Here is a 20,026-nt window from a genome sequence, read left to right on the forward strand (position 1 = left end):
GGTCAGGTTTTAACTGAATTACATTTCTGGTGCAAGTGTATGCTCATACCTGCTCTCCCTTGTTTTGGGTTAGCTGTGATTTTCCACATTACAGAGGGAGAGTGATCAGGAGTGAGATGGGAACTATTCCTGATAAAGAGAAGGGCTGAAGCAAGGGCAGAGAATGTGTGCTCACGCCAGTGTTGGAGCACACATAAGAACAGCACATCTCCTTTCTAAGAGCAAACCTGGAATGATAAACTTCTGGTGTTGATCTCATTGTCATTATATGAATCAGGGTGTGGCATCTCAATTAGTCATCTCTCAGGATGGGGGTAGTTGTCCCATATTTCTAGTGAAAAAGGTTTGTTCCCCATAATGGTCTTGTTCTTGCTCGTTTTTTTAAAGATTTGCTGCTGCTGCAGAAGTTCAGTGGTATTTCAGGCATAAGGAGTACATATGCTAATTATACTCCACCTTTTGTTTATAGTTAGTTACATAGATATTAAAATTTTCAAAGTTGAAGCCAATGAAGAAATTTTATTGTTCTGCACATTTCATATTCTAAACAGTTTGAGAGACTGGTATGGGACCTGAAACACTTTGGTTTTCTCTGGAGTGGAGGGAAAGTATCTGCTTCTTCAGAGAAAAACCTGTGAAGAAAATCTTTACTCTGCAGAAACGTCTTTTCATAAATTGAAAAGTTTCCCCACTACTTGTCTAGATTACAGAGCTTGAAAAATTGGTTGCAATTATTCTAATGTTACGATTGTTAACTTTTGCTCTTTTGCTTCTCTAGTTTGTGTTGAAAATTGAGTAGCAGCGCTACATTACCACACAGCAATACTACAATAGCTACACTTATTTTTCTTCTGTAGTGTATGGTTTATCAAAACCTTTCTCTTATTCCGTGACTACTCAAGAAACCCACAGGAAATATAACTGGCATGAAAAAGAGCTTATGAAAGAGCCCTGGGGCTGATGAGAGGCAGTGGGTTGTTATCAGTCATCCCTTTAAAATATTTTTTTCCATTGCAGATGGGTAGTTGATTTATATGCTTTCGCCACCTCAATGACATGCTGCAGGATGTCTGTCTACCTCGGCAGCTGCCAATTACCAGTCTTCAATCTACTTTTTTTTTTTCTGCCTTACAGACAACTGTGTCCCTTCTCAGGTTCTGCTGGTGTCTTAAAAGTATAAGTGAATTATGGAAACATGGTTTGATTAGCTTTAAAGGACAGAAAAAAAATCTTAAATGTTGGGTAACAAGTGACTACTAGAAGCTTTTTCAAGGTTGCAAAGCGTCCAAACTGCATTACTGTCACCCTCAAGGCTGCATTTCATGACATTGTATATAATGGAGAGAGAAGTTGGCTGGTAAAACAGTATGTCTCTGTATAAGCTGTTGCTGGAAACATGTAGAGTATAATACTATATTAGCTCATAGTGAGATACCACAGCTATGTGAAGTATACAAAGGTAAATGAGAACATTTCAGTAAGTTCCCTGTTGTAATTCTTGAAAAAATGGGTTTGGGAGTTTACAGCCTTTAAGTCTAAAACTGTGGTCCAAAAGCTCTGTTCAGCAACTGACACTATAAAAGAAACCTGACAGCGGAAGAGTGACTTCCCTTTTCATTTATGAATGGGTATAGCATGACTCAGTTTCCAGCTCCACCCTCATGAGGGTAATTAGAGGAGCAGGCACTGCTCTCTCCTCTCTGGTGGTGGGAGCTGAGGGAATGGCAGGAGGCTGTGTTGGGGAGGTTTAGGTTGGATATCAGAAAAAGGCTCTTCATCCAGAGGGTGGCTGGGCACTGGAACACGCTCCCCAGGGCAGTGGTCACAGCACTAAGCCTGACAGAGTTCAAGAAGCGTTTGGAGAATATTCTCAGGCACATGGTGCGTCTCTTGGGGTGTAGGTCCAGGAGCTGGACTTAATGACCTTGTGGGTTCCTTCCACTTCAGGACTTTTTTTTGATTCCATGATTCTATGACTCTGCCTGAAATCTGCTCTGTTAGGTTAGCTGGAATTCAAACAGTAGATAGAGTTTAAGTTATGAAGGCACTGTTCATGTAGTCACTCTTGTGGCAACACCTAAAACTGAGTCCTTGACAAGTACGAGAAAAGGAGGCTGTTTGCTGCATATATCTCTGATCTAAGGACACTTGATCAAGGAACAAGAAAAATCTATTCACAATTCCATCACCATGATGCTGGAGGAGTCAAACTCCTACTTCTCATCTAGTCTTATGGAAGGCACTCTTGAGGTGCTACTGCTGTACATGTAGCTGTGCAGGAGGGAAATAGTAAAGTCCCTAATAGCAGAGAGCGCAGAGGAGAGGGTGTGAGTTAGTCTGAAGGTAAGTTGTCAAATTGTCACTATTGTGGTCCCTCCTGTGGATTTCTGTTCTTTTTTACAAGTACCTGGTAATGGTCTTATGCTAAACAGTTTTAACTAATTCTGGGAGTGGTGATAAGTATCAAATTAAAAATTCAGCAGTTGAAGAAAACTTGAGTTCTAGCCCAGGTGTGAAGTCTAGCTTGCTCCCTGAACTCCTCGGCAAGGCTCTCTGGCTAATCCTTGCAGGTGCCAGCTATGACAACTCCTTGCTTCTGTCTTCCAGTTGTTTACACTCTTATTGCCTTGCTGCTCACACAGAATAGTGTTCTCAGCAGAGGTGACAAAAGAAATACCACTTTTTAGCATATTTCTCTCTTTAACACTCTTATTGCTAAGGTATGTCCTGTTTCAGCTAAGGATAAACTGCTAATGTGGGATTATTCCTTTTCTGTTTGATGTATATATCTCCTCCCAACTAGGTTATCTGTACCCACCTGTCTGGAGCACAAGGCTTGTCAGTGGTATAGTGTGCCCTTGTTTGCTTACTGCTTCACATAAAGTAATCAAGATAAATCTTGTGAGATAAAGGCCATAAAGAATGGAACAGGCAATGCAGTCTGATTTGCTTGTAGGATATAGAGGTGTGCACCTGTATGGACCCAGAAGATATCTTTATAGAGCCTGTCCATACACTTTCATGGGAGTTGCTGAAATGAAACCTGAGATAAAAATCTGACTCCTCACCTCAATTCCTTCTCTTGGCAGGTAGAATATTCACAGCTAAACAATGATGCAATTTCAAATTTTGGCTCTAATCAGATGAATTGCTAAAATCCAGGCAGGTTTTGCAATGAAAGCTGTGACTAATTTGATGTGGAATAGTGGTACCACTGTTCTGAACCCTGAATAAAGGAGTAGGTCAGTTTTAAACAGCATCTTTTTGTCCATTTTTCTCATCCCTTATATATTGTAAGGATTTCTGGCTTTTCTCTGTACCCACTTAATGTGTATGTTATGTAAGTGCAGGCATGCTTTGAATTCCTTTGTTATGTGCTCTGTGTCTCTGGCTTTTCCCATATTTTGTCACTTAATTTTATTTTTAATTGGCTTTTGAGTTAACTATATTTAAGGAAATATGAATTGGATTTGTACTTGCTTCCTTTGTAATCTTGAATAGACTAAATCTTAGAAGTCCTAAATTATTCTGTTAACCTAGCACTGCCAAGGCACAGAAAATATTTCTGTGACTCAGCTCTTTACCTTCCTTCTTGTTTGCTTAGAGTTGGGCAGAAAGCTGTTCATTACCATGAATCAGTACAGTGCTGCTTGTGTTCAGTGACTTATTGGGGCATAAAGCTCTTCCCCTGCTATTCCAGAGTGGCACTGTACACTGACATGTCAGGCATAAAACTTGTCACCCACATGTGTTTGGATGTTCATGCAGTGGGACACAGTTCTGTGCAGCAGAAGGCAGTGAAGTCCCCTCCACAGTGGTGGGGAAGTGCTGGGAACTGCAGCAGCTGCTGTGTGGTGGAAGGACTCTTGAGCCATCCAGCAGGAAGCACTCACCAACATTTCAGGAAGATACCTCAGTAATGAGAAGTTCTGAATCTTCAGCAGGTCTTGGGTATCTGAGTGAAAGGTAAGCGTCTGCCTAAATCTTTCAGTCTGATCTTTGGACTTAGGAGATGTCCATGACTACATAGGTAAAGACACTTCCTAACTGCAGGGATGGATGCTGAGCAATGCAAATATGAACAAAGCACTGGTTTAAGGGACAGCTGATGAGACATCAAAGAAACCATGGCTTTTGGCTTGTTGTTAGCCATGGGTTGGAGAATGCTTCTGTTGCTGCTCTAGCTTCTCATCTGGAAAGAAAAGCCAAGTCATATGCATCGATGTAGCTGAGCAACCTGGGAATTTTCATGTCAAGCCATGCTCTGTTAGATACTAGTCCAAGGAATACTTGAAACTGATGTTCCAGTGGCAGCTTTTTAGGGCAGTTGATAAAGCTCTCCAGACCCAGGCAACTTTGACTGCTAGAGTCTAAAGGAGTTTTTAAGAACTGTGTGAAATGTTGTCCTGTGTGATTTTTAGATTAGCCTTAGGAACACAGAAAGGGAAGTTAGTAAATATGATATTGGTCTTCTTGCATGCTGAAGCTTGTCAATTAGACTACCAGATATGCCTTCCATGGTAAATAACAGAACACAAAGGAATTCACATGGGAAGAAAGTATCCTAACATATATACAACACAAGGGTGCTGTGGAGTAGTATTTGGGGATGGTCCTGCATTATGCATAGTTCTCTGAAAATGTCAGCCCAAACCTTGTATTAGAATATTAAACCTTGTAATTAGAATATTAATTATTGGGAAAGGAAGAGAATGCATGAAAATATTGGTGTGTGGCTATGTAAACATATTTGGTTTGAAGGCTGTTTGCAGTTCTTAGAAAGGTTTAATGATGCTAAAGAACATGGAGAGAATTAATGCAAGTCTCCAAGGGGATGGAAATGACTCCCATACAAGACTAAAAGCTGTGTGACTTCCTTAGGAAACTTTCACTCTGGCTGGCTGCTGGATAGGAAGAATCAGCATTGCGTAGGGCTAGGAGCTGATGAAATGATCAAACTTAGAAATGGATGAAAGGAAGTTCCTAGGGTTTAATATGCAACATGGAAGTTCATCTGAAGGATTGTGGAACCCAAAGATACCAGGGTGTTCAAAAAGAGATATATTCAAGGAGGTCAGGATAATCCTTGGTTTACACTTACTGTATGTAAGTGGTGAGATGTAAGCTCTGGCTTGGGAATTCCCCTTATATCTCTGATCCCAAGTGCCTGGGATGTTTTGCCAGAAATGGAATCGCTTACCTTGCTGAAAGAGTTCATGATGAAAAATTTTAGCAGACCACACTGCTTTGTGCTCTGACCTGTGACAATAGATTCCTTAATTGGTTGGGTTTCTTTGGGTCCTAGATACTTGATTTCTGTCTGTGTTCCTGTCACTGTGGGATCTTTTGCAAGCAGCATTCAAATGTATGTGCTCCATCAGTGTCAATGGAAGGCGATCGTGTTTTAGCAGGCATTGTGTACCAGCAGCAGCTTGGCCAGAGCTGTGCTACCTTATCTCGCTTCCCACCTGAGCCACTGTCTCAAGGAGTCAGGCAGGTTTTGTAGCTTTGCTGTAACTTCCCTGCTGAGATCATACACTGTACCTCAGAAGAGCACCTGGAAGCTGGGACAATGGCAGGCTGTTGCCTGGGTATCAGCTTTGGAGCAAGGCTACAAGGAAGCAAGTAATGCAAGGGTAATCAACTACCAGCACTTTGTGGTAGAAGCAGGGTTCAGATCTGCTTGTCAGAGGTTTGGTCCCACAGGTTCAATTTTAGGTGCTGTATACAAGTGGCTTTCTTAACTCTACTTGTAACCACATCCTGACCTAGTTGGCACCAGATGCCACTTCACACGCTGCCTGCTGATAACACCAGCAGCAATTCCTGCTGGCAGCTTAGGTCGGTGCAGGTCGTGATGTTTCAATAACCACTTTGGCACACTGGTGGGTTTTTGTACATGGGTGGGTCCTGCAAAACTTGTTTAGCTAGCCCTTCTTTTTCAGAGTTCCCTGTGTGCTCAGTCTTCCCACAGTACCTTGCCTCACACTTTGCTATATGCATGTCTTTACACCCTGTTTCAAGGCAATAGCTGGAACCTTTCCAGTGGTGGTTTCGTGGGGAAATGCTGGTTCAAGGAGTTCACACTTTCCTTTCAAATTCTGGGTTTCACTTTAGACAGAGGCCTGGTATCATCTGGGTAGATTACTGCCATAATTCTGAACATAAAGGCCTCCATGTCCTGGAGTTTAGGTCCTTCCAGGATCTGGAATAAGTGCTGAATAATAAGGAGCCCAGGGCATTTGCTGTTCACTTTGTGGTCTGTCACTATATTGGCGTATTAAATCTTGTCCTTTCAAACTCTGGCCAGTGATCTTTTTGAATTCAGGGAGATTCTGCTCCATGGAATACAAGTGAAAAATAAACTTTCCTACACATAGGGCAGCCTAGTCCGCTCATGTTTGAAAACCTGTATGTTCTCAGAAGGGAAATGCAGAAAGACTGGCTGTGTAATGAGTCAATCCATAAACATTGCTAATGCATGAGTTGTGCGTCCAAAGCTACATCCAAGCACATTTTCCATAAAAGCTTATTCATTGTCTCTGATTACAGTAAACAGGAGTCACTACAAGTGGAGGCTTACTCATTCTATTTACTGAAATATTACATCTTTCTCTCAATTTTGCAATTATAATAATAACTTGAAGTCTATATTGAGATATGTTATCACAGAGGTTAGCTGATTTTCATCTTAAGCATCATAGCCTGATAATGAAGAATTTCCTTAAGACAGGCCAAGCATAAAGGAAAGATGAAGCTATGAATGCAGGACTAGGTGAAGCATCCACTTCTGTCTAAAGGAATATCTTCTATCTACTGCAGTTCCTGGTGTGAAAAAATCCATTTAAAAATCCAAAACACACAACAAAGCAAAAAAGCCCAACCAGAGAGAGGGAGTTGCTACATCCCCATTGTTCTGCCTTGTGAGTTATTATGAGCCTCTCTGGGATGGTGTCTGCTCTCCTGCATTCTCCCAGCCTTCCTTCTTCTTGGCCGAGTCAGACTTTTCTGTAGAGCGTTTGCCTGACCCACCTACTAAACTGTCTGCCCTTCTGCTCATCCTGGTTGGCCACATTCATACAAGATGCATTGAAAATGAAAAAATTTCAGAAGTCTCACCAGGTGCCTTTTTACAGGGAAAAATTTATCTTTTCAAGGAATACTTTTCCAAGTACAATCCCTAGGCAGCATTTTTTTTTTCCCCATGGCTTAAGCAATTATGCTTCATAACTAATAAAAAAACTAACGCAGAACTCTTCTTCTGACCTTTTTCACTTCTAACAGTTAGCTTACAGCACACAATGAAAGGTTTGGCTTTAGGTACTTAACCTGCTCTTTGTATGACTGAGGTTACCATGACACTTTTCCTTAGCACCTAGACCCCTATGACTGATCCTGAATTGAGGATGACAAAGGTAGAGGTAATAATAAATTTTATTAGAATATTGGTGGTGTCATTAATTATCTGTGATCCTTAAACTTTGAAGGTGCTCCAAAAGCCTCTTTTCAGCATACTGGGACTGGTCTCACTTTGCATTAAGCAACTCAGGCTTCTGCTTTCTTTCTGACCCACAGGGTAATATCCAAAGTCACATGATGAACATGAATGTTAGTACTGTATGTTATCTGTCTTAATGTTTCACTTTCCCCCCATTTCAACCAGTAAAATGTTGTGCCAGAAGATGCATGGGAAGATAGATACAATGCATCTTAATCACCTGACTGTCATAAGGAAATAAGCTATTTAGTAGGGCCTCATCATTAATACCCAAGCTGTATTTTGTGTCAATTTCCACATTATTATTATGTTTTGAAATCGAGACATACTTTGAGATCAAGCTAGTTAGTCTTGCATGGATCAGCACATTTATTGCCTTTTGCTAGTCTTGGTGATCTTCAACCATGTTACATTCACTTCAAAATGAGTCTACCTAAGCTGCCATTTCATATGCCAATTCTTTTAAAGTTACTGAAAAGCAGCTTGTTGGGGTTAGAATTAAGGTCCATGCTGCCTCAGAGCTCGTCTCTGGCTGGTGCTGAATGCTAAGGAAAGAGTGGCCTGGGGCAGGTGTGCAGTGATGCTTCTGATATGGTGATCAGCATGTTCCCTTGGCTGCAAATACAGCTGCTCTTCTAGTTGCAGGACAACGGAGTTGTGCAACACTATGCTCAGGTTCAATGGCTATCATGCCTTTACTCCAAGGAGACATTATGGTTCTCACTGAAAACTGAGGCAGAGAATAGATTTCTTTTGGGGTCATATGTAAATTTAGTTATGTGTATATTATCCTTTATTTTCCCTGTTTCTTTTTATGCAGGAGGACATCCTATTCATTTTGATTACATTTTAGATGAAAAAAAAAAATTTTTACAAGTTCTAAAACTCCCCCCCCCCTTTTTTTTGAAATAAAATTCTGAAATGTTATATCTGGAATTCATGTTTTTTGAGTATTTTAGAAATCAAAAGCTGTATTCCTCAATTCCTTGCACTGACAAGCATTTGTTTGTCCTGCCACTTTGACTGTGTGATCACTTGTTTTTTCTAAAAGAGTATCTTGAAATCCTTCTATCCTCTTTGCTTAACAAAATGAAACCTCCTGGCTTTTGGACTTTCAGATTTAGGAGCTATTTGGTAAGGAGAAATGTCTCTCTCTAGTTTGTGTCTTGAGCTTCTTATTTTTGAGGTTGCCATTCTCTTAAAGGGTACAGCATATGGTGATAATTAATCTCTGTTTTAGCCTCTATGTCTCTGGAGAGCAGCTCTTTCCTGTAGGCGGTGCTGCTGCCCAGAGGTGGATGTCACCTGCTGGCCAGAATGGTCAGAAAGGAATCAGCAGCCTGAGGATCTTGGTCTGAGGCAAGCCTATAAATGAGCGTTCTCTTCATGCTTCTGGTTTGGTGTGGCCACAGGCCTGCCCTGGGAAGTGCAATTCAGGCTGGGCCAGGACTGGGGCTTGGTGAGCTCTAAGGACCAGAAGAAATTTCTTCAGCAGAAGGATATTCTGCTGCATCTTCTGCATTCTGAACTCAACTATTTGCCTTGAATTTAAACATTGCTTTTAATTACTTAATGTTTCATTTGGGCAAGTAACCTAATATTGTATTTCTGTTGCAAGTAACTGCTGCTTACTGGTTGCCCTTGCAAGCTTTTAATGTGAGTTGTGCCTATATCCAAACCAGGTGTGTACCAGTGGCAGCCAGAGTGCAGGTTTGCTTCCTTCAGCTGTCCCAATGTCATGGTCAGAACTAAGTGCCAGGAGTGGGCAGGGTTTCTTTTCAGGCTCTCCTGGGGTTTGTTATCAGGGATGATGCTACAGAGCAATATGTCATTGTCTGGTCAATGTCAAATTGATAGTGGCACTGGTCAAAGATCTGCTATGGCAATGACAGCAGTCCCTCCTGTTCTCTGCATGGGCCTGTATCTTTGGCATAGAACTGGCAGGTGTTGACAGTGTCCTCAGTCTACCTTCAAGATAAAATTAAATGTCTTTTAGCTTTCTTAAATCTCTCTCTATAAAAATCATTTTATTAGTCAGTCTAGGTGCCTTTAAACACGTTTCTACCTGTACTGACAGCTGCCTCATCTGTCCCTAAGAGATTATGAACAATCTTTTGTATTCATTGCTCTACCTTCTTTTGGAAGAGTTTTGTGTTGAGTTACTCTTGTAATGGTTGGCTGAGCTGTACAGTACTGACATGCCACTGGCTCTGCACTGTCATTTAACTCACTTCTGATGGATCCTCAGGGAAAAACTCCTGCGCTCACCAAATATCTCCCAGGTTGGCATTTGATTTGTGGGTTACCTACGTTGATTTAAAGCACACAGTCAAAAAGCTCTATGTCTGAAAGGCATGTTTCCTGAGGACAGAGACAGCAATTTTTTTTTGTCCAGAGTCAAACCCTGGTCTTCCCAGTAGTAAGTATAAAATTTGCTGTGACTATAGGCTATGGTCAAACATGCTGCTTGCTGGGGTCTGTTTGTGCCTGGCTCACATGCTAACAGCCCCATGTTCTGCTGGTGTTTTAGAGTGCATTGCCAATGCACTCCTTCAGTGACTCACAGGCATTGTAATCAGGTTCTTTAATTAACTCCTTTGAGAGTTAAATCTTTAACAGGTTTTTAACAGTGGCTTGGATACTTTTGCATAGGAATACTCTAAAGCAGCTGATTGAGAGAACTAGATTAGGTAAGCCATTTCTGAACTTAGTTCGCTGCTTTAAGAGGTTTTGTATTCATTCCTGCTCTGCTGGACAGCTGCTTCTGTTTGACTCTGGGTGGCCATGTTTCCTCTATGCACCTAGGAATGTTCTTTCTAATCAGTATGGATTTAGGTAGCTTTAGCTTTGTATTCCCAGTTCTTTCCACAGCTGCTCACAAGATTAAGTCATGCTTAACTAATCTGATGGCCTTCTATGGTGAAATGACTGGATCTGGGAATGAGGGGTGAGCAAGAGATGATGTTTCCCTTGACTTTAGCAAGACTTTTGGCATTGCCTCCCATAAAACTCTGTCAAGTTTTCTGCACGTCCTCAAGACAAAAAGCTGGGTACAAGTAAAATCCTTTATTGCATGACTAAATCAATCCCATGAAGGCAAAGTTATTACAGTCTGAGCCACAATGCAGAAATCAGGATGCATATTCTAACACAGAATCCTTACGTCCCAAGCAGAAACAGCACCCACAGCACCCGTATTCGGTGTTCCCTCAGTATCTTATCAGTAGCAGCAACATTGTCATTTGATCAGTGTTTTTTGTGAGACTTGTAGCATTTTCAAAGTAGAGCTTTTTTTATTCTATTTTTGGCCAATCAGGTTAAAGCAGGAATTTTCTACATCCTTGCTGGGCCTATCCTAAGCTAAGATTGATGTGCAACAATATTCATAATTTCTTACACAAGTTCTATGCATATAGCTCTATCTGTTCCATCTAGGAATGCTTAGCAAGGTTACATTGTTTTCATTATGTCTTGGACTTAACTGTCTTTGTAAAAAGCAATGCCACTTGAACTTTAAACTAAACTTTAGGACTTCTCTTACTAACTAATAAAGGCTCTTATTTGTCGAAGGCACTCTGCTTATTTAAAACAAAGCTTGCATTTCTACCTCATGTCTGTGTGGATTTATGCATCTTAGATTCTCTGAAGCTTCTAATTCAATCTTCACATTTCTGGACACTCCTCGGCCTGTGTGGATGATTTCCAGAGGGATTTTGCATCCCAACTACTCTTGTTATCAAGGCAGGATATTAGGGATTGAGAAGGGTGGATGTACAGCTAGAAGATGGGTGAAACACTGGCTGGATGACAGAGGGCAGTGGTTATTGTGTTGCACTTTACAGACCCCTGCAGTTCTCTACTTGTTGCTGGGATGTGTCCTATTCTGCATCATCCATGGCCTGGAGGAGGCAATGCAATGCACCCTCATCAGGTTTGCGGATGATTAATGCTTGAGGTCAGGGATGCTTTCCCCGGGCAGGCTGGAGGAATGGATAAACAGGAACCCCATAAAATTAAGCAGGGGCAATGCCAAGCCCAGCCCTGGGCACCAGGACAGGCTGGGACTGCTGGGGAATAACTCTATGAAAGGGCCACGATTAGGCAAGGAGCTGGGCATGTGTGTGCCTCAGATCAGCACCTGCAGTGCTCTTCCAACAGAACCACTGCCCACCGAGTGTTTAGCTGAGGTAAATTAGCTAAACACTGCTGTTATGTTGTGTCATTCCCCACGACTCAAGTTCTCCCTAGGAGTAGCATGATTTGCTCTGTGACCTCTGAGCAGTAAGCACAGCCATGCTCACTGTATAGTCTTAAAAGATAAGGATTTTTAAAAATTATGTGACCTGGGTGTCAGGATGTTTTTATTACCTTTCCAACCTCTCAAGGTCTACCCCAGTCTTCTTTAAGGATGGCTGTCGGAGTCTGTGCTGCGTCAATGTCTTTGTGTTGTGACAAAGAGCACGGAAAACGGGAAGAACAATCCTGAGGAGGAAGAAGCCATACATGGGTAGCTTGCCACCAGTGAAGCAGTAGGTGGGAAATACCCTATTTTACATCTGCTGGCACTGAGAAGTGGTTGGATGGCACATTGGTAGGGGCTGATGTCAGGCAATTTGGTATCTACTGCCAATTTCCAGAAGGCCACCAATACTGCATCTAGTGAGGGGAATCAAGTACAAGGGCATTTGGTCTGTGGTTGGACCCAAACCCATCTCTATTTCCAGCTAATTCCTTGGAAATATCATGAGGGTAGTGCTATAAGCTATTGTCTTTTTATTTTTTTTTTCATAAGTAAAATAGTTTCTTGAAAAATAAATTTCTCTTAAGTGAGAAACTTTTGGTCTGGCAACGTTAAGACAATGTTGAAGCATATTCACTCCTCTGGTATTGCAAAGTGCACTTGTGGTGGGCAGGAGCTTTGTTTGCAGGCTGCGTTTGTGAGGCAGGGAGCAGGGACTGCAATGTAGCACATTTCTCAGTGCTCTGCGTCCACTTGAGGGCACCACAGTATTGCCGGTAGCAGCGATTTTGTTAACTGCGTGAGGCACTGTACCCTTTTAAAGAAATTTAAAAGATGCATTTTAAGGGAATCCTTTAGGGAAAAAAACAAAACAGCACAATTTATTTAAAACCACCACCACATTGTAAGAATGTATATTTCTGCTCTGTTTGATCTTCCCCCGGAATGTGGGCACTTTGCCCCAGCACACCAGACCCCCTTGGCGTGCACACGTTATATACCAAGCCTTTCCCTGCCAAGAGGGGCATGTGCTTTGTGAATGAACAGACTCAAATGGAGAAAAATCAAAGATTTAGTTTAAGTTTAAAACTTTAGCTTAGTTTAGTTTAGTTTAAAACAAGGGTTTAATTTAGTTCCTAGCCCTGGTGAGATACCAGCTTTTTTGAGAGAACCAGGGCGCTGACAACTCATTTATTTGAGAAGGGCCTGTGAGCCAATGGCAGATACTGTGCTGAGCATGGGGACTGGCTGGGTATGCAGCCCTCTGCACCCTCCCTCCAGCAGGCAAAGCCACTACTACTACTGAGATGCTGAACCTCTTCTTCCCTCCTTATCACATTCCATGCCCCTATCCCATGCTTTCTCTCCCTTCAAGCACAGCTTTACTCTCAGGCTTTGACCTTTCCGTAGCAACCAGCCTGATGCAGTCATGTTAGTGCCCTCTGCAGCATCCCCTGCAGGCAGGGCAGTCCAGGCTTGGGTGCAGCTGCATTCCCTCAGCCAAGTGAGTTCTTTCAACAGTGAGGCCACCTTCTTGTGGCTGAGCGGGTCCCCTCAGTATGACACAGTTCCTGGGAGAAGCAGAGGCTGAACAAGCCCCAGAACAAAAACGGCCTTGGCTCACCTTAGAGGTGCCACCCTTTGGCTTGGTTGCTTGAAGGAGAGCAATGCTGGCAGTGGTTGAGGGATGGTTACTTGCTGGTTTTAGAGGGAGGTTTCTGAATTTTCATAGTATTATTAAAGTTGGAAAAGACCTTTAAGACCATCAAATCCAACTGGTAACCCAGTACTGAGAAGTCCACCACTAAGCCATGTCCCTAAATACCACCTCTGCAGACCTGTTGAACACTTCCAGGGATGGTGATTCCACCACTTCCTTAGGCAGCTGGTTCTAATTTCTAATCACCACCCTTTTACTGAAGCAATTTTCCCCTACTCTATCTCCTCAGCACAATTTCAATGCATTTCCTTTTATCAAGAGACAAGAGACTGATCCCTGCCTGGCTACACCCTCCTTTCAGGAACCTGTAGAGTTGTAGGTTGATAAAAGGTGGCCTCTGAGCCTCCTTCTCTCCAGGCTAAATGTCCCCAGCCCCCTCAGCTGCCCATTATGAGACTTATGCTTCAGACCCTTCAGTTTGTTGCTTCTCCCTGGACACGCCCCAGCACCTCAGTGTCTTTCTTGTTCTGAGGGGCCCAGACCTGGCCACAGCACTCGAGGTGTGGCCTCACCAGTGCTGAGTACAGGGGCACAATCACTGCCCTGGTCCTGCTGGCCACACTGTTTCTGACACAGTCCAGGACGTCATTTGCCTTCTTGGCCACCTGGGCACACGCTGGCTGGTGTTTACTCGGCTGTCACCAGCACCCCGAGGTCCTTTTCCTCTGGGCAGCTTTCCAGGCACTCTTCCCCCAGCCTGTAGTGCTGCAGAGGGTTGTTGTCACTGAAGTGCAGGACCTGGCACTTGGCTTTGTTGAATCTTACACTTGGCCTTGACCCATTGATCCAGCCTGTCCAGATCCCTCTGAAGAGCCCTTTTGGCAGAGGGTTGACTGAGAATCTGACTAAACCAGAAAGAACCAATGGGTGGTTTGTTCCTGCTGGGGCCAATTGCTAACAGGTCCTTCAAAGCACTGTAAAGAACTGCCTGGTGGAACCTTTGAGGGGTACTTTGAATTTAAGCTTATTACCTCAGAGGAATAAAAAGGAGGAGGTGTGTGCTGCTTTGGCAAGTGTTGCAGGCTTTGGAGCTGTGCCCCAAAAGTGCTTCAGAGGCTGGGCCACTGCAGGCTTGTCAGGACATGAATGGGCTCCCAAATGCATAAAACTTCAGTAGGAGAGGTCTGTCCCACAATGCAAGAAAGAATATGAATTGATTTAATTTGGGTCTCAGTCCAGGACTCCAAAGGGCCCTGGTTGGAAGGGTGCCAGGCAAATAAACAGGAAAAACAGGTTTGAGTCTCAAATCTACCATCAGGTTGTGTGAAAACTGTGTCTTCTCCGAGCTCCAGCTTCAGTAGCTGCACACTGAACTTCATTATGTTTACATTCAGTGGCCTAAAATGTAAGGGTGGTATTGCTGTCTAGATTTGTTATTTATGGCCTCACTGAGAACCTTATCTTTGTCATTGACTCATCTCTTTCAGAACTCCTCTGCAACAGATGAAATTTCACCTGATAAAAAGACTTTGGGCAGGCTGGTGTTGGTCTAAAAGGGTGGGAAAAATGAATGCCTCTTGTCCCTAGGTCAGCTGCTTCCTTGCCAACTGTTATCTCTCTTTTAGCTTTGTTGAATGAGGTTGGTGATGAGGCTATGAGATTTGGGACTGCTAGTCATTCTGCTGAGCTTGTGCCAGCCAGGAGTGAGATGCAGCCTGCACTCCCCACAGAGGCTGCAAATCAAACAACAGCTGATTTTAATGAACTGTTTGAAGAAAAACATTGATAGAAATAAATCCCTGCATTTCTGCAGTGAGAACCCAGAAGTCTCCCTGTTTGCAGAGCCGCTGCACTGAGTGAGCTGTGTGAGGGTCTCCCACTGTCCCAGCCAGCGCAGCTACTGGGACTGTCTCTTGCTTCTTGAATCAAAGTGTGGTCTGAAAGCCCAGAGATCAACTCCACAAGTTGTTTTGTCTCTTTCCTCCATCAGACCAGGCAACCAAGCAATTTTCTGGAAAGAAAACAGAAATTTGTGCTGTGAGCATTGACTCCAGTAATATTTCCATCATGCTTTTTAAGCAGTTTGGTGTAGGGTGTCAGAAGAGAATGGTTCCTGTTCACTGGCATCTAAGAGATCACTATTTAACAGGCATCTGCACAGTTCAAAGGCAGTAGAAATACACCACAAAAGTACAGTCAATTCTCAGTGCCCTTTTGGAGGCCCTGGGGTCTTCTCTAGTTATCTACTCTCCCTTTGAAGTGCTGGGTAGTTCACTTCTACTTCTAAGTCTTCAGTTCCATTCTGTTCCTGCCCAATTGCTCCATCCATGCCACAGGGAGCATCTGCATGCAAATCCCTCTGTCTCCTGGTTTTCTTTCATATAAATCCATTACCTTGGCAGCTTCTAGTACCTTTACACCTGCCATGGTTCAACCCCAGCCAAGCCCCACGCAGCCACTTGCTCACTCCCCCACTTGCAGGATAAGGCAGAGAATTGGAAGGTTAAAAGGTAGAAAACTTGTGGGTTGAGATAAAGGCAGTTTGATAGGGAAAGTAAAAGCTAATCATGCAAGCAAAGCAAAGCAAGGAATGAATTCAATGCTTCCCATGGCAGGCAGGAGTTCAGCCATCTCCAGGAGAGCAGGGCCCCATCACACCTGGTGGTGACTTTGGAAGACAACAACCAGCATCACAACCATCTCTCCCTTCCTCTTCCCCATCTTATATACTGAGCATAAAGTCATATGATCCTGAGTATCCCTTTGATCCATTGGGGCCACCTGTCCAAGCTTTTCCAAAGCCACCAGGCACCGCCAATCTCCCTCCCGCCATAGCAGTACAAAAAGTAAAAGAGGCCTTGGCTCTGTGCAAGCCCTGCTCAGCAATAACAAAAGCATCTCTATATCATCAACCCTGCATCCAGCACAAGTCCAAAACACAGCCCCTTACAAGCCACTTGAAAAAGCTAACTCTGCCCCAGGTAAACACCTCATCTTCTCCAGTGCATGTTTTTCATTCAAGTTCTTACTTTACCACAGGTGGTCCCCTTGGCCACCGTCTCTGCTGCAGTGAGATATAGATTTCATCTCTGCATCCACAGAATGGTCTTTGCAAACCTGTTTTGTGTTTCTAATTCTGTCTTGTACAGTAGCACTTCTCCAAATAACCATTTCACATGGAAACAGTAATGATTCAAACTGCCTGGAATATCTACACGCAGTGGAACACAGGGATGAAGGTCCAAAGAACTCTGTTAACAAATTTAAGTAAGATTACATAGTTTACCTTTTCTTTTTACCTGCCCTGTATCTCCCATGAAGATAAATGAGGAAGTTAGTATTAGAGTTATGCAACACTGGGGAGAAGTGCCTGCTTGTGTTTAAATACATGTATGTGTAAATGATTTTTTTTTAAAAACAACTTTTATGTCTGCTAAGTAAACATTAAAGTACTGGTTTCACAGCGTAAAGGCAAAGCCAAAGCAGTCCAACTTGAGACTCAGTGTTGAATAATACTCACTGCACTGTGGCTTCACAGGGTAAACATGGTCATGTTAGACCAGAGATTAACATTTCCATTAATTTTACTTGTTCCATAAACAAGACAGGACTGTGTTATTTTTTTTGCTTTTAAAGCAGCATATTAACGAGCACATGCTGCTGCTGGATCCCAATTAAAGGTTAACTGCAGTCAGCTGTCATATTGGTGGCTTATCAGTTGTTTTCTATCTGTGAAGTCAACCTGAATATAATTCTCTGTCCTTGGATTTTGCAATTACATCTGGGTAGTTTGATTTACCTTTAAGATGGCTAAGGTGAAAATAAATATTATACTCATGGAGGTGACTGTCAGCTCAAAAGTTGCTGGGTTCTTGCAGAGAATTATTAGGTGCGTGGTCATCATCCTGTTTGTAGCTAATCTAGGGGAATTTAGGACTCAAAAGTGTACCTGGATTTGTCCAACGATGGAGTCAGAAAAGAAAACAGGAAATAGGGAATTGGAAATAGGGTGGCAGTGCAAAGCTTCATGATACTTACAAACAGGGAAGTATTTTCCTATCAGAGCTGCTCTTGTTAAGTGTACTATTATAAATAGCACCTGCTATATGATAGCATATCCCAGAAACCATCTTGGAAATAATGATATTTGTTTGTCAGGATTAATCTGCCTTCCTTTTTTACTTTCACATTTAGAAATCTTCTGGCCTTTGAGAGCAATAAGCAAGGATACACCTGTAATTTACTGGAGCTTGTTTACTTCTTCTATTAATTTGTTTTGTGATGAATCCAAAGAAGGTCAAGGTACGGTTGTTTTACCTGCTCAAACATCCAGTGACAAACAGACTAAACAGAAGGCAGCAAAGAAAGGGTTACAAGAAAACATTTTTTTAAAAAGTAAATTAATGCCTATTTTTGTGTATCTGCAAATGTCATTGTTTCTTTTAAGCAATTTTGAATCATAGCATCAGCTATGTGCAGCTAAGGCACATCCAAACTCAACAACTTGTGTGGTTTCTTGTGGACATCAGTGGTAGCAATGCTTATTTGCAGGAAAGAAATTATTTCAGTGTTAAAAAAGAAAATTAAAGGAGGAAAAAATTTCCCACCTTCCCCTATTTTATCTTCTTTGAGATTAGCATTTCCATAGTAAGCTCTTGGCTCAGGCAGTGAAGTGCTAATTTCTTCATAAACAATACCAGTGCAAACAAATAACCAGTAGTAATTATTTTTTCCCAATAATTTTATTTTATTTTATTGCCAGTTTTCTTCCTTAGTTGTTCACTTCTAAATGCCTCCATCTGTTGCAATTTCTGTGTCAGGATTTAATATGTAGCAGAATGCACTAAGACCTCACACTTAATCTTGCCCTTATTCTTTTCAAAATGTTCATTTTTTTCAGAAGATTTCCAGAGACCTCTTCCTCTCCTGCTATAATTACTTACTGGGATTTTCTATCATCTACTGATTTTTTTTTTTTTCTGTTCTCTTGCTGCCTGAAATGACATTTTGGGTCAAGATGTATATTTTCTGAGGCTGTATTAACAATCTGCTAATCCTCTGGGCACACTGAAACACAAACTCAAACAAAAAGTGAGGAAGGTCAGCTAATAAAACAACTCTGTTTGCTTTTTTTTTCAAACCATATTGCTTGCTGTGGACACATGAATTGGGGCTGGAGGTGGTTTTTCCAAAAATAAATCTTTTTAGCTGTTCTGCATGCTGTTTTAAAATATATTCTATATTATTTGTTTTAACTTTAGAAGTTTTTCAAGTGATGCCTTGTTTTGACATTACAAATAAAACCAGAATTACTTTTCTCCCTACTTTTTTTGACTCCATTTTTGCCCCAGGTTTTTTGGATTTAAAGGTGACACTTGTAGTCATCCCATGTGGATAGTTATGCCAGAGAAAACGTGTGTGAAATTAAAATTTTCACAGGTTTGTTTTCTACTGGGTGTTCCATTCCTACATTTGTTCTGAAAAACAAATTTGTTCTTTGTCACACTTTATTAGTAAAGTGATATTAGCATGACAGCAGAACAAAGGTGAGTGCTGCCCGTTTCAAACTCTGCTTGCAGAAGTGTGGAGGACTGGGCAGGAGCACAGAGCTCTGAAGGGGTGACCTCCCACCACAGGATGGGACCTGTTGGACCAGCTTAGTACAGCTTGTCCCAAAAGCCTCTCCAAACACTGAGCTGGGAACTGGGTCGAGGTACCCTCCAAAATACTGTCACCTCCACATGAGTGGTTGCTGCCAGCTCTAGTCTCAAATGAGATCAATAATGAGCTGTGTCATTTGTTCACACTTATGAAATTGTGTAATGCATGATGGGCAGGGTACTTGGTGTGGGTTCAGAGTAGGAGTTCTAACATGAAACATTTGTATAATGGGATTTGGGCATTTCCCAGATCAGTTCTACTTCACACTGAGCTGAGAACTTGGTAAATCCTGGCTCACCATGGGAATAGCTGTAAACTGTGCAAGGAGAAATCCTTCTGCCCTGTCCGAATGAGAATTTCATCTGCACCACAGATGGCATCAAGTGATGCCATCTGACTTAATGGAAGGAAATTCTAGGGCCTTTCCTGCTTGATCTAATGAACCAGAAGCATATAAGGCAGGAGGCAGGAGGAAAAAGGGGACAGGTTTGAATGACCTGAGCCAGAATGACCTGCACTGTTGGATCTGAGCTATAAAGGGAAACAAGTCCTGGAGGTATAAATCCTTCAGTCCAATTGAGTTTGGATGTGAACTCCCACAAGATTATCACACAGCTCTCACCATCCTGTCACAGGAACTGGGGAGGGTGAGAGGACTGTTGAGCACTAACTAAACACTGCAGATATGCTTCTCTTGGTCTTTTGCTTCTTTCAATGTGTTCACACAAGCCTTGCAGCTAAACTGATCTGATTTGTGGTTTTCAAACCTTGCCTTTCTGAGCACAAAGCACAATTTCAGTGGCAGCACTCTAAGGTGTCTGTTCCCTCTAAGTGGGAGATTTAGGTATCAGACATACTCCCGAGGACAAAACTTCTACATATGTTTCCCTGGGTAGCTAAGGCAGAAAAAAGTATGTCTCTGCTTAGTTTCAAAGGCTGGTTTAAGAGGTGACAATGGATGCATCTC

Source organism: Sylvia atricapilla, chromosome 3, assembly GCF_009819655.1.
Source record: "Sylvia atricapilla isolate bSylAtr1 chromosome 3, bSylAtr1.pri, whole genome shotgun sequence".
NCBI lineage: Eukaryota > Metazoa > Chordata > Aves > Passeriformes > Sylviidae > Sylvia > Sylvia atricapilla.